The 15,114-nt window shown below is 48.2% G+C and overlaps 1 pseudogene across 1 annotated transcript in view; it reads right to left on the bottom strand.

The window, feature by feature from the left end:
• Positions 1–15,114, bottom strand: part of LOC311627157 (small ribosomal subunit protein uS15-like) — a 198,768-nt pseudogene that overhangs the window by 9,735 nt on the left and 173,919 nt on the right. The gene's annotated exons all lie outside the window — the stretch shown is intronic.

Consider the following 15,114-nt stretch of genomic DNA (forward strand, 5'->3'; position numbering starts at 1 on the left):
ATCTCACAGACTATCTGTCTGTGCATTGCTGCGTGCTGGGACCCAGCCCAGCCAGCCCGGGCCCTGCCCTTGGGAAGCTCACGGTGGTGGTGGTGGTGGTGGTGATGGTGGTGGTGGTGGTGGTGGTGGTGGTGGTGGTGGTGAGGGTGGTGGTGGTGATTATGGTGGTGGTGGTGGTGAGGGTGGTGGTGGTGGTGGTGGTGAGGGTGGTGGTGGTGGTGAGGGTGGTGGTGGTGGTGAGGGTGGTGGTGGTGGTGGTGAGGGTGGTGGTGGTGGTGATGGTGGTGGTGGTGGTGAGGGAGGTGGTGGTGAGGGTGGTGGTGATGGTGAGGGTGGTGGTGGTGAGGGTGGTGAGGAGGGTAGTGATGGCAGTGGGTGAGGGCAGTGTTGGCTGCACAAACATACCACTGGCAGCAGTGCTGGGGAAAGAGAGAAGAAGACCTTTTCTTGGACTGGGGACTGGGTGTGTTTCCCAGCAAAGTTAGTGCACAGCAGCTTTGGAATTAGATAGACCTAGAGTCCAGTTTTGGCCCTACCTTTCTTTTCTTTTTCTTTTTTTTAAATGTTTTTACTGATTTTTAGCTAGAGAGGAAGGGAAAGGGAGAGAGAGATGGAAATTTCCATGAGAGAAACATCGACTGGCTACCTCCTGCATTGACCTCTTCTGGGGATCTAGCCCACGACCCACGCACCTGCCATAACCAGGAATCCCACCGGTGACCTCTTGGTGCATGAGACAATGCTCAACCCACTGAGAACACCAGCTGGGCATGGCCCTGCCTTTTCTGAAACTCAGTTTCCGTATCTGTAAAATGGTACCAAGGACAATTAGTTTGTGAGGTGTTTTGAGAACTAAACAGGATTAGGTATGAAAAAAGCTTAACCTAGTGCCAGGCACATACAGAGTGTTCCAAAATTATTTTCATTTTATGTTGATGAATAGTTTTGTAGATGGAAGGCAGAGGACAGGCATAATAAAGTCTTAGAAAAGCCGGCATGTTTGGGGCAGGGTTAGGGCACCAGGAGTGGCTGGCACTCAGGCAGCTGTGGGAAAAGGGGCTGGGCCGGGTCTTATGAAGGTCCTCCAGTGCCACTCGTGGGACGCTGTGGTGGGAATGGGGTTTTTGGAATGGCTTTGAGTAGAAAAATGACAGTGGTCAGATTAGATCTTAGAGGCCTCCAACCACAGTGAGAATGCATGGGAGAGGCTGGAGGCCAGGAGGGCAGTGAGGGGCTGCAGGAGGGATCCAGGCGGAAGAGAATGAGCCCAAAGGGAGGGCAGTGGTAGAGGGAAGGGAGGGAAAGGCCTGGTCTAGAGAAAAGCATAGGAGGCGGTGAGAACTATGGAACTGTGGTTAGATGATTTATTGGATGTTGAGGGTGAGGGAAGGGGTGGGGGCAACAAGCATGTCAGTGAAAAGATATTTCTTGGGCACAGTACAAGAGGAGAGCGAGCCGAAACTGGTTTGGCTCAGTGGATAGAGCATCGGCCTATGGACTGAAGGGTCCCAGGTTCGATTCCCGTCAAGGGCATGTACCTTGGTTGCAGATACATTCCCAGTGGGGGATGTGCAAGAGGCAGCTAATCGATGTTTCTCTCTCATCAATGTTTCTAACTCTCTATCCCTCTTTCTTCCTCTCTGTAAAAAATCAATAATTTTATTTATTTTTTTTAAAGAGGAGAGGGAACTTCTACTGTTGAGGTCTTTACCTCCTCGGGGGGAGGGATATGATAGAGGCCACAGTGCCAGGGTAGCATGTGACACATGCAGCCCATGGGACCTAGAAACACTTCTATTGTTCAACCCTCTCAAGGCCACAGGAGTGAACCTCTTTGAGAAAACATCATTGCGCTCTGAGGCTTGAGTTGACCAAGAGTAGAAGAAAAAGCATTCTAGATAGAGCATGTGTGATGCTCTGAGGCTGAAAAGCGCTTGGTACCTTTAAGGAAACTGAGGGGAGGCTGGTGGCATACCTGGGTTGGGGGGGACATTCCGGGCTGGTATGTGTAAAAGCAGGGGTAGGACCATGTGTGGTGTCTTTCTGGGTGAAGGAGAGTACAGCTAGGTAGATGCTGAAGAAGCCACTGAGTTCTTGCATCCTCTCCCCAAAGGTAAAGTTTTGAGGTCTATGCCACGCCAGCACAGCCAAGGGTTCGGCAAACGGTGAAGGATGAAGAAAGAGACAGATGAGAAAAAGCTGGGTCTAGGTGGATCCTCTGTGCCTGGCTGAGGCCACAGAACAGATCCAGACTGCAAAGCTGATGCTTTATTTTTAGTCAGGGACAAACAAGGTAATTTACAATATTCTTATAAGTTTCACTTGTTTTGGCAGCACTTGCTGCCCCTCCTACAGCCCACTAGCTACCCAGGAAAGATCTAGGGAGCAGCTACAAGATCAAGCTTAATTATGCTTAGAGGACTGTGCCCTCCAAGCTGGGATTTGTTTGTGACTTTGCCAGCAGGTCAGTCCGAGGCTTATCCCATAACCGCTTCCTACAGGGGTCCTCTGGGAAGAAAGACACCTGCCGGCCTGGAAGGACCCCAGGTCAGTGTGTGGGTGAGCCTATTCCAGAAGGGTCTCCTGTGGAGGAGGCCTTGGGCTGGAACCCCTGGCCCACCCACTCACCTGATGGTGTGGCCTAAGGGGCAGAGCTTGGGCTGGGAGGCAGGAGGCCTAGAGTATGGCCTGTTCTCTACCACTGACTTGCCAGGTGTCCTTAGGCAAGTCTCTATCCCAGCCTAGGTTTCAGTTTCTGCATCACGAAATGGCCGTAACAGTTTCTCCATTACTGATTTCATTGCAACATTTGAGGATCAAATGAAATCACAACGTGTAAAAGGGTGTTACCACTGTGCTGTGAAAAGTAAGATGTTATCTTAAATGGCACGATTTCGGGTCTTCAACGCCTCTCTGAAACATTCAGAACCCAAGTTCATCTACGCCAGCATGTGTTTCCTGTGCACCTTCCTGGCTCTGGCTTTCCTTGGGACACAGAAGGTAATCAGACATAGTCCTAGTCTCCGAGGAGACCCAACCAAGGGATGGTGTCTCAAAGCCACTGTTGCAGCCAGACAGCCAAGCTGTAGGGCAGGGGACCATGGGAGGTTGTGCTGAGTTCAGCCCCTTCCTCCTGTGCTGTCACTGTGGGTCTGCTGTGTCTGCCTCTCTGTTGGGCCAGGAGCTTCCCAGAGGCAGGAACCTCATCCTGTGCCCCAGTGCAGGCTTGCTCAGCATAGCGGCTCCTTCCATGGTGGAGCATCGACCATGAATGAGCACCATAGAGTCACGGACAAAGTGCTTGGGGAGCACGGAGGAGGGATGGTAAATTGGGAAGGTTACGAGGAGAGGACATTGCTGCTGGACCTGAAATGAGGACGATTCTGCTGGGGAGAGTGGAAGGAGAAGAGCGTTCAGGCAGAGCCTGGAGTTGGGAACCATGAGCACCTGGTGGGGCTGGAAGAGGACTGGTAGGGGAGGATAGGAGAAGGCTGGGAGACTGACAGGGACCACATCTGAAGGAACTTGTAATCCAGCCACAAAGCTTGGGTTTTATCCCGTGGGGTTCAAACCAAAGGAGAGGTGTGAGCAGAAGAGCATCTTGATCGGATTGGAAGGTTAGAAAAGAGCAGGCAGATTGGTAGTGTAGGTCGGTGGCAGGGCTTGGGGAATGGAATGATAAAGCCTGTCCCAATTTGGGCTCTTCACACCAAAGGATGCAGAGGCAAGTCCAAGGGCTGAGAGGGGCCATCTCTTGCTTCTGGGCCACCTCACTGAATGATAGTTCCTCCTATTGGTCCCCAGCTGCCAAGATCGTGGCTGATGCTTAAGCAGCTTGGCTCAGATTGGCTTTGGATGGGAAACTAGACCTAGAGTTAGAGCAGCCCAGAGAGGTCGTTTCTGGGCAGCTTTCTGTGTCCTGGGACTGTCCTCCTCTGTGTGAGGTGAGCATGGGGGCTCACACAAGCACTGACGTCTCCTGGTGACCTCCCCACACATCCTACCATCCCTACATTCCTGTCTACAGTGGCCTGCCCTGCTCTTCCTGTCGGTGTGTGAACAGAACGGCTCCGGGACATAGGTCACCTCTTCTTCATCAACGCCCAACTAACCCACAGGTGCTCTGACCAAACCACAGACAAAGAAGTCAAGCTGCCAAGCTGGGCCTGACCAGGAGGGTTTCACCCAGGGTAGCAACTCCCACCATACCCCCTTCAGTCACCAGTGCTGTGCTGCCATTAGGAATTGTGGGTACAGCTTTGTAGTTTATGAGGCGTTGGATGCTTGCCCCTCTGAGATCCTTTATGGTAATGACAGCCTTAGTCCCTCCATTGCACAGATGAGGAGGGCAAGCAGAGAGGCCACTTACCCTAAGGGAGGGATGGGGTTAAATGCAGAAACATGTTTATGAAGCCCTGGTCTGTGTGATGCTAACGGGAAAAAACAGTGAAACTTGTAAAGAATTTTTGTGAGTTCATTTGAGCCAAACTCAACAATTGCTGGGAAGCAGAATCTCAACAATTGGGATAATGCTCCCGAGAATGGTGGTTTTTTACCTTGTTTTTTTTATAAATTACCATAGAAGGAGGAGATGCAGGTGGGTTATGTGAAATCCATTGGTGATAGATTAGGGAGGTGGGAGAAAGCAAAGCAGGAAACCTCTGGGATTCGATTAAAAGGGAAATGATGGACACACGCTCCTTTTACAGAGGTGGGTACAGGATAGTTAACAGTCCACAATTAACACGATAACAGTAACAGTGAGGGAATTTGTGGTTTCTGCCCTGGTGCCATTTGTTGCACCCTGAGGGGTCCTGGAAAGGGAAATTACAATGAAATTACAGACATTTCACAGGTATGTTATCTTAGATGCAAAAGGACAATAGGCTCATAAAGATAGAAGTTGATTTTGTCAGGGAAAATACTAGCCTAGGACATGACGACTTCCTTACACTGTTTTTCGTTAAATTTTTAATTTCAGACCATCCTTTGTGGTTACTTTAAGTGTTTGAGTTTGCAGAACTGCCCTGCAGGCCTTCCCTGAGCTAGTCAGGTTAGCATGTGGCCTTGCTTTTCTGCCCACAGGGAGCCCACCCAATCCTCAACAGGAGGAGAAAACAGACCCAGTCCTTGCTCTCCTGGAGCTTTTGAAGTTCAAGGTCAAGTTGAGAAGAGGGAAGATAGTCTTCACTGGAGTTTTCAGGGAAGGAATCCGTTAGGGAAGAGACCAGAGACGGATATAAATTTAGCCCTGACCTTGTGCATACGTTCTGTTATTTGTCCTTCACAACCCTGGAGATACGAGTTCATAAGATATGGGGATTTTTGGACTAGAACACTCGGTGTTCCCCTGGACAGGATGGTTCCCAGGCCCTTTATCTGCCAGAGTTGAAAAAATGAATCCAGGGACGGAAGATGGTATAGCAAAGGTGGAAATTTATTGAAGAACAAGTACCGACTCCCACGTTGGGAAAGGGAGAGAAACTCGCAGCACAGACTCCCCCGCGGGGAGGGGAAAGAGCCCCACCCAGTCCCTTCTTCCAGAGTGTACAAAGGCTGCTGTTTTCTGTGCATCGATATCCCCTCCGATTGGCCACCACCCCTCTTTGATTTGGTCACTACAGTCACTTCTGAGCTCATAGGTCAAATCTCACATGTGACCTGGGAGCCCTCCCTTATTTTGTGAATATAGACCTTTTGTTGCTTCCAGTTCCCTTATCTTATGGAAATGTAACTGCTGCCTCTCACAACTAACTGTACAATTTTGCAACCCTGTAGCCTGTGTTTTTCCCCCCCTAATTTTAAAAATTCCCTAAATCTGCCTATTTCACCCCCCCAAAATTCCTATATCAACAATTACATTAATAGAGGCAAAAAAAAAAAAAAAAAAAAGAGAGAGAACAAAACAAAACAAAAATCAAACAAACAAAAAAAAAACCCTGAGGCTTAGAGACATGACAGCTAGTTGGAGGAAGTGCTGGGACTGGAATCGTGATTGGTCTGATGCCAACGCCCTTGCTTGTTGGGGGGCCTGAATGGAAGGAAAGGGTGGGGGAGTGAAGGGGAGAGAGAGTACCTGAATCCAGGTTTTTAACCACCTTGCCAGTCCTATATTGTGATGGTGCTGTGGGAGGTAACTTGGGCAAGAAGGATAAGCCTAAATCTGGGGATTTTCCAACACTGTCATTGGGCAATCCCCAGAATTAAGTCACGCTTGTCTTTCTGTGTACCCGATGTTGAGAAAGAGGCTTAGATCTGAGGTAAACTCCGTAGAATATGAACCTGGCAGCCGGTCCAGCGTGAGTTCTGCCAGGCCAACCCCGTTTGACCTAGAGTTTGGATATCGTGTGGCCCTCAATTCTCCTCTTGTCTGTCCCGAACCTTAGTGCTCTGCCAGACACACAGAGAAGAAATGGCTTGGGCGCTCTGAGAGCCCTCCATTAGCACATTTAAACTAAACTATCAAATATAATGGCATAAAATTGTTCAAAATATTCACTCATTATCCTTTTAATTTTTGGAGGAGCTGTAGTAATATCTGTTTTTAAACCCTGACAACTGGCAATTTGTGCCTTCATTCTTTTCCTCTTAGCCAGCCTGACTAGAGGTTTATCAATTTATTTTCCAATAATCCTTGGTTTCAATGGTTTTCTCTGTTTCAATTTAATTTAGTTCTGCTCTTGTCTTTATTATTTTCTTCCTTTGGCTTGATTCGGATATAATTTACTCTTCTTAGATGATCGGTTCTAAGCTTCTCTTATTTTCTGATTCAAACCATTTAATACTATGAATTTCCCCTCTACAAACTTCTCTAAGCTACATCCAATAAATTTTTTATATATTGAGTTTTTATTTTCATTCCATCCAAACTATTTTAATTTTTTTTGTAATTTCTTCTTTGACCCCTTGTTTACTTAAATGTGTCTTGTTTCCTAATATTTGGGGGTCTTTTTTGTTATTGGTTTCTTTCTAGTTTAATTTCATTTAAATTAGAAAATTTTGTGTCATTTCAATTATTTTAAACTTGTTTCATGGTCTCAACAAACCTCTCCTCTCCCTCCCATCCTACCCACACACACAAGTATTGAATGCTCATTTGAAAAGAATGTTTTTTCTGCTTGTGTTGTGTATAGCATTTTATAAATTGCAGTTAGGTCAAGTTGTTTGATATTGGTTCTTAGATCTTCTCTATCCTTGTGATTTTCTGTCTACTTTTGTTCTATCAATTACTGAATGGAGAGAGAGAATTTGAAGTCATCAACCATATTATGGATTTATCTATTTTTTATTTCAATCCTATCAAGTTTTGCTTCATGTATTTTAACAATCTGGTTCTTTGACTCTGTATATTTAGGATTATTATGTCTTCTTCATAAGTTGACCCTCTTATCATGATACAATAGCCATCTCAATTCCTGTAATATTTGTTCTGAAATCTACTTTGTCTGTTATTAATATAGCCACCCTAACTTTCACTTGATTAGTGTTTTGTGTGCAACTTTTTTTTTTAAATCCCCTTTGAACCTATTTTTTAATATTTAAAGTGAGGCTCTTATAGACAGCATATAAAAAATCCAGTTTGACACTTTCTGCCTTTTAATTAGGTGTTTAGATCTTTTCACCATTAGTTTATATATTTTTTTAAATAAAGGGCTGGAAGGTGCCTGTAGGTTTCGAGCCACTCTCGTGTAGGTGAGCAAGAGTGATTGGTAAGCATTGTATTCGAAGGAACTGCTGAGCTAAAGCCAGTCCCATTAATATAATTATTAATATTGCTGAATTTATTTATAAATGTTTATTTTATTTTAGAGAGAGAGAGGAAGGGCAAAGGAGACAGAGACAGAAACATCAATCAGTGTGAGAGAGAAACATCAGTCGGTTGCCTCTGGAAATTGAACCTGCAACCCTCTGGTACATGGGATGACACTTAACCAACTGGGCAATGTAAGAAACAAGGCGAGACCCCAAATTCAGGGGACCTGATAGAACACGAAGCATACTCGGGAGCCAGGCAGCAAGGCACATATCTTTACTCCTGCAGGAGGGTGCACGCACACTGAACAGGGGGACTGCTCGGCTTTTTAATCCTCATGCATGTGACCTGTCCTCACTCTTGATTGGTGCTCAGGTGCACAGTCTTTTGTGATTGGCTAATGTAAAGGGAGGGGTTGGCCTTTGCCATTTCAAGATGGCGGCCCCCAGCGGAGCTGAAGTCATGTGGCCAAAGTGGCAGCTGCCAAGTCACACAGTCCAAAATGGCAACTGTCTAAGCTGTTTTTTGACAGTAAAGATGACTTGTTTATTTTCACAGCAACACCAGCCATGGCTGAATTTATTTTTTTTAATAGATTAATTAATGAATTAATTTTTGGTGAGATCAGCGTAGAGCTCACCTGGAGCCCAGGATCCAATGCCCTTCCCCAGAGCTCCAGGCTGGGCCTGCTGCCTGCATTTTGCCGCAGTTTGGGCCTCGCTGTGTGGGATGGTGGGGAGGACCTGGTGAAGCAGAGGCCTGGGAGGGGAAGCCTCTATGGTTGGGGGTGGGAGCCTTGCACCAAACATGAGCACCTCCAGGTGGGACAAGGTGTCCCCCATTATTGCTTCCTGGCCACATGAGCTTGACAGGGTCAGGAGAGTTTTGCTAAATGAAGAAATGAAACATAATTATCTTCCATTGTTGTTTTGGCTTATGAATCCTGAACCTTCAGAGCCAGTGGTGAGCCTTGGGTTCCTCCTGTGTTTCAGGCCTAGCACAGTGGCCGGTACATAGGGAACCACTAGTAAGTATCTATATTAAAAAACCCAGTGGCCCTAATGCCATAACAACCAAAGGCCGGTCACCAGGAGGCTGTGTGCGTGGCAAGGCACGTGCAGGTGGGCGGGCTGCATGCATGGCGAGGCTCGTGTGGGTGGGCAGGGACTTGCCTCTGGGTCTCTCTGCACAGTGGGATTCGGGCGTCCCATGGCACAGTGCGGCGCGGTCCTGGGTCTGGCGCAGTTTTCCTTGGGTCTGGGTCTCTAGGGATTTTGTGCACTGAGTCACTAGTTTACTAATAAATAAATACTTATTTCCAATTCTTACATAGATTTTTTTTTTTAAGACAAGGGGGAAGGCGGAATTAGGCAGTTATTGTTTAATGAGTGTGAAGTTTCTGTTCTGCAAGATTCGAGAGTTCTGAAGTTGGTGATGTTTCACCAATGTGAGTACTATCTTACCAGAATTTTTAAAATTTGAAAAGAAATACATTTTCTTTTCTTTTCTTTTTTTAAATTGGACAAAATAAATACATTTTCTAACCATAAGAAACAAAACAAGGCTAAGCCTGCATTACTTCTGTCCACTTCACCAAATGGAGAGCACTGACCCTGCCTGTCAGTCACCCTGCCTGTCCCTCACCTGCCCGCACGCAGCCCCTGCCCCGAGCACCTGGGGACTCTGTGGTCGTTCTCTGAAGCCAGAGGAGGCATTGGAGGCAGGGCGAGTGGGATCAGAGAATGAAGGCTTTCCACGCCCCTCCAGCTCCCGCTCCACCGGCCGTGTCTCCTTCGTGCATGTCCTCTGGCTCTGACGGAGCTTTGGAGTGAGTGTCACGTCAGCAAGACCACAGGACCCAGCTGGTTATGCAACCCCGGCTGGTACACAACAAGAGCAAAAATAGTCACCTGCTCGAGGTTGCCCTGTGCCAGGGACCTGCTAAGTGCTCTGCCCGGTGTTATCTCGTTTCGTTCTCCCAGCACGCCGTGAGGTCAGGCCTGTAGGCATCAACTTCGTCAAAAGAAGAAATGAAGATGCTGTGGGCTCATTCATTTCGGGAATGCTATTTCGTAAAATGAGGGTTTGAGGCCCGGATCTTGTGCTCCAAATGCCATGCTTCCCCCCCGCCCCATGGTGGGCCTGCCACCGATGGGGACATTGCATCCCTCAGAGAGCCACCGGACTCCCTCAAAGGTACGCAGCCAGGCCATGAGGGAGCTGTGGAGGGGATCCAAGTCTCGCGGTTCCCAGAACGGGGCCTTTGCTACCACAGGAGGCCAGTTCTGAGAAAGGCAAGGTCCCGACCTTGTCAGCCAGAGCCCCATCTGCCCCCTGGTTGTGTGCCCTTGAAGGCACTGTGGTCCTGGTTGTGCGCCCTAGAAGGCAAATTGGTGAGGGGTATTAGCAGAGCAGTGCTTGTCTCCCTGGCCTCTCCTTGAAGGTTCCTCTTTGCTGCTTTCTGACCCAGACTGCTTCACTCTCCAAGGAGACACCCTCAGGAAAGGGGGACCCGAGCAGGATTAAAAACTCTTCCTAGCCGAAATCGGTTTGGCTCAGTGGATAGAGCGTCGGCCTACGAACTCAAGGGTCCCAGGTTCAATTCCAGTCAGGGGCATGTGCCTTGGTGGCAGGCACATCCCCAGTGGGGGTGTGCAGGAGGCAGCTGACCAATGTTTCTCTCTCATCCATAACTCTCTCTCCCTCTCCCTTCCTCTCTGTAAAAAATCAATAAAATATATTAAAAACAAACAAACAAACAAAAAAAACTTTTTCTAACCCAGGGCTGCCGGGGGGCATTGCAGAGAGGGCCGCCCCCTGCAGGGGAGGTGGGGCGTAGGGCGGCACACAGGGCCACAGAGACCAAAGGTAAGAGTAAGCTTGCCAAAGCGGGGGTGGGAGGGGAGCTCTGGAAGCACACGTGCCCTCCCTGGGCCTCTGTCCTCTCTGTTCAGTGGGGTTGTGGAGAGGTTTCCAAGCCCATCGCCCTGTTTTAGGTTGAGTTTCCTAGAAGCAGACCCGGTGATGAGGAACCCTGTGAGGAAATGCCTGCAGGAGGAACTCGAGAGGGAGCTGGGGCAGCCGGAAAAGGAAGGGGAAGAAGAAACGAAACGGGGTGTGATTCCAGACCAGAAACAGCCTCGGCCAGATCCCGCAGGGGAGCCCTGGGGCAAGAGTGAGGCCTGGCGTTTGTTCCAGCTTAGAGCCAGGAAGCTGGCTTTCACCAGCTGGTCTTGGCTAAGGGTCACGGGGGTGGAGTACGGGGAGGGGGTATAAGCTCCCAGTTGTCTACCACACTTTGCACGTGAGGAAAAGTGTCTTCAGTGGCCCTAGGCAAGCCCAGGAGAATGTGCAGGGGCAGGTGTTTTGGAAGCAATGTCAACAAGTATACAGAAAGGGGCCCACAGCAGTGATCAAAGGGAATCTGTGGAGCATGGATAGTGTCTCCTGCACCTACCTCAGGATTCATCCTAATATTTCAGAATTCTGGGTCTTTCTCAGCAGCACGGGATCAATGACAGAAGAGGGGCGGGCACTGATGAATGGAGGGCACAGCCCGAAACCCGTGGGAGCTTTGGAGTAAGAATGGACGGTACAGCGTCAGGAGAGCCCTGAAGAACCAGATGTCACAGTGTGTCAGGGCTGAGGGTCATGCACAGAGTCACCACACAGCCATGCACGCTCGGACACATGGGACCCAGGGGCACCCTTTTGTGACTGTGCGTGCACATGCAGACCCAGATCACACATGGATGCTCTAGAAGAAACATATCCACAGACATGCACCCTCCCTTGAGCTCATCCCAGAAGCATTCCCTGCCAAGGTCCCTTTTATTCCTGCTCAGGGGAGGGAAAGGTATGGGGATGGGCAGGCAGGGTCCAGGCCCTGGTCAGTTGCGGCTGGCTGCTGAGGAGTGACCTTTGGCTGGAATGTCCCGGAGCTCAGAGCCCAGAACCCAAGCTTGTGTCTGTCTGGGGCTGCTTGTGGAGGACTGATAAAAATGTCTGGAAGCTCAGCTACCAACTCCCCCACCCCCTTCCTGTCCCCCAAGGTTCCATTCCCACCTTTGACCCAGGCCTTACACCATCAGCAGGCCAGGGGCCCCTGTCTCCTTTGCACAGACGAGGATCTGCAGTCCAGGGAAGGAAATGGACTGGGGCTCCTGATGGGTAGTCCCAGCCCCTGACTGGTAGCCTGCTCCCTTCCCACATGGTAGGAACCAGCAGGAGCATTGTCAGTGGAGAGCAAAGGGCATCCGTGCAGAGTCAAACTGACTTGAGCTGGGGCTCCCAGTCTCCTAGTGGGCACTGGCTTTTAAAAAATGTGACCGCCCGCCCTTCCAGGAGGTCAGGGCACATGTCCGGATTGTGGGCTTGATCCCCAGTGGGGGGCATGCAGGAGGCAGTTGATCAGTGATTCTCTCTCATCAATGATGTTTCTACCTCTCTCTCTCCCTCTCCCTTCCTCTCTGAAATCAATAAATAATATACACAAGAAATAATATACTAGTGTACAGGAAAGTGGACTTGGGTGGAGGGGAGTAGGGTAAAAGGCGTTTTAGCCAGAGGGAACAGCGTGTATGAAACGCTGGCTCTAGGGGAAGCAAGGTGTCCCAGGGAACTGGAAGAAGTTCAGGAGGCTGCAGGGGGGAGGGAGTAGCTCAGAAGGAAGGCAGGAGTCACGCTGGGAAGGGCTGCACGCCAGCCAAGGAGCCAGAGGCAGCCAGAGAGCCCGGAGAAACCACCAGGTTTTCATCAGAGGAACGGTTTTGTCAGGCCCACACTGGGGAGCTCCTTCTGGCTCCAGCATTACAAATGGCTTAGGACAGATCTGAGATGAAACATAGGGCAACTGATTAAGCGGCGGCAGCGGCGGGTAGAGGCTTTGCAGGCCAAGAGGCAAATTGAGGCTATTAGGTGGGCCCTTATATAACAAGAAAGAAAACAAATTTCCATAAAATTTTAATGGACCAAATTCAAAGTAAATAATTGAGTACAAAATTGTAATACAAGTCAACTAATGAGAAGGTGGAATTTTTTTGGAGGATCACATGTCACTTAACTGGGCCTCAAAGCTAGGGTTCCCGCCCATCACATCGATGGCAAATGCTCATCTGTAAAAAGCTTTCTTAGTTCACGGGTTTATTCAAGCACAGGCTGAACCCTGGCCCAGACCGATGGGCCCCGGGAGAAAGCAAGCAGCACAGGAGGTTTCCTCTCTTCTCCTCACCCCCACAAGCCACAGTGCCTGGACCTCCACCATCACTGCCGCCCCTTTGAGAGAGGTACTGCTTCCACAGGGCTCCGATTAACATGTCTGCTTGTTACTAGGAGAGACTGAGACCCTTTAGCCAATAGGAAGACACCGAAATAAAAACATCTGTAATCAGTTGAAACCGGTTTGGCTCAGTGGTAGAGCCTGCGGACTGCAGGGTCCCAGGTTCGATTCCGGTCAAGGGCATGTACATTGGTTGTGGGCACATCCCCAGTGGGTGATGTGCAAGAGGCAGCTGGTTGATGTTCCTCTCTCATTGACATTTCTAGCTCTCTATCTCTCTCCCTTCTTCTCTGTAAAAATCAATAAAATATATTTTTAATAAATAAATAAACATCTGTAAATCATAAACCTCAGGGCGAGAGGTGCCTCTCCAGTCCTCTCCTAAGTCAAGACTAACGTACATGTGTTTCTTGAAATTGTACTGTGTCCCAGGTATGGAAAGCGACTTGCTTGAGGTCACACTGTCAGTGGCTGACAGAGTTGGGATTTGAATCCAAGTCTCAGGGTTCCTTTCCCTGCCATCATGTCCCTGCCAGGGACCCCTGCTAACTTGGTGGGGATGTGCACTCGGGAAAGGAGTGGTGTCAGGACTCACTTGTCCAGGACAAATGCTCTTCAGGCTCCTGTCTTCCACACCTAGCAGCACCAGCAGATCAGGCCTCTCATTTACATACATTTGCATCTGTCACTTCCAGAGGAGGAAACTGAGGCTGAGAGAATGAATACATGGCTTGGCATGTATAATAAACTAAAAAAAAAAAAAAAAAAAAAAAAAAAAAAAAAAGTTCCCCAGAAGATATTCAAACCCTAGTTTCTAGAACCTGTGAATGCTACCTTAAAAAGGAGGAAAAAGGTCTTTGCAGGTGTGATTAAATTAAATATTTTTAAATGGGAAGATATCCTGGATTATCTGAAGAGGCTTTAAATGTAAGACAAAGCCAAGAAAAATAGGTACATATTACTAACTCTTGCTTACCTACATACATAATATAATCATTTCTGTATCTATATTAACTAAACATGAATTCATACTGACGTCTCCCACTCTGATCTCTCAACATAAGGATCATTCTAGCCTTTCCCGCTTGCTCATCCGTACCTTCCTTCTCCGAAGTGAGAAAAGGCTCCCAACATCCACTTATTGGTGCGATCTCAGCACACAAGCACCGCAGCTGCCACACCGTCAACCTGGGCCCCCATGAGAAATTCAACTTTACCAGCTACGGGGTGGTGTTTAGGTGCATTTTGTTTTAACAGTAGTCTTACAGTTTCAAAGTCAAAACACTGTTTTCCAAAGTTACTTAGGCAAGTCCTTTCCTCCCAGAGCCCCCTTAGCCTACCCAGATGTAAGTGGTTAGACAACAGCCCAACCAATCTGTGTCCAGCCCTTTGCAGTTCACCAACTTGTTATGTGCACTTTAACTCCCACCAACCTCATGATGCCAAGAGTGAGTCACCTTATAGAGTTCATAGAGTTCTAGAGATGTGTGATCCCAGGGTGGTCTGAAGACCGGAGTTCATCCATGAACTGCTTGTGACTGGTGTCTGACAAAGTACAGAATCTGAGAGTCACCTTAGAGCAGAGATTTTCAACTGTTTTCATCTTGTGGCACACATAAACGAATTATTAATATTCTGTGGCACACCAAAAAATATATTTTTTTGGCCTATCTGACTAAAAACATAGGTGTCATTTTTATTCATTCAGACCAGACGGCTATTGCCATTTTGTTTTTAATTTGACAATGAAAGGGAAAAGAGGTCAGTGCCCCTGACTCAATAAGTCAGATTTGCATGTTTTTAAATTTTTTTGGCACACCAGCTGAAAATTGCTGCCTTAGAGCAATGTAGCAGAGTAAGTTCATGTCTGTCCTGTTAAAAGTAGTCATAAAAAATTGGACTTGTACTATGTCCTTAGTCTTTTTCTTAGTTCATTTCTCTAGTCGTTTACAGTGTGTTTTACAAACGGAGAGGTCCGTGATGAATTAGGGAAAAACCTGCAAGGGTGTTGTCCTTCACCACAGACATGTTGACAAGCATTGGCCTAGGGCACCTCCAAATGCAGGCTTCTGACAACTTTTAC

This window comes from Pipistrellus hanaki, assembly GCF_964339955.1.
Source record: "Pipistrellus hanaki genome assembly, chromosome: 9".
Taxonomy (NCBI): Eukaryota; Metazoa; Chordata; class Mammalia; order Chiroptera; family Vespertilionidae; genus Pipistrellus; species Pipistrellus hanaki.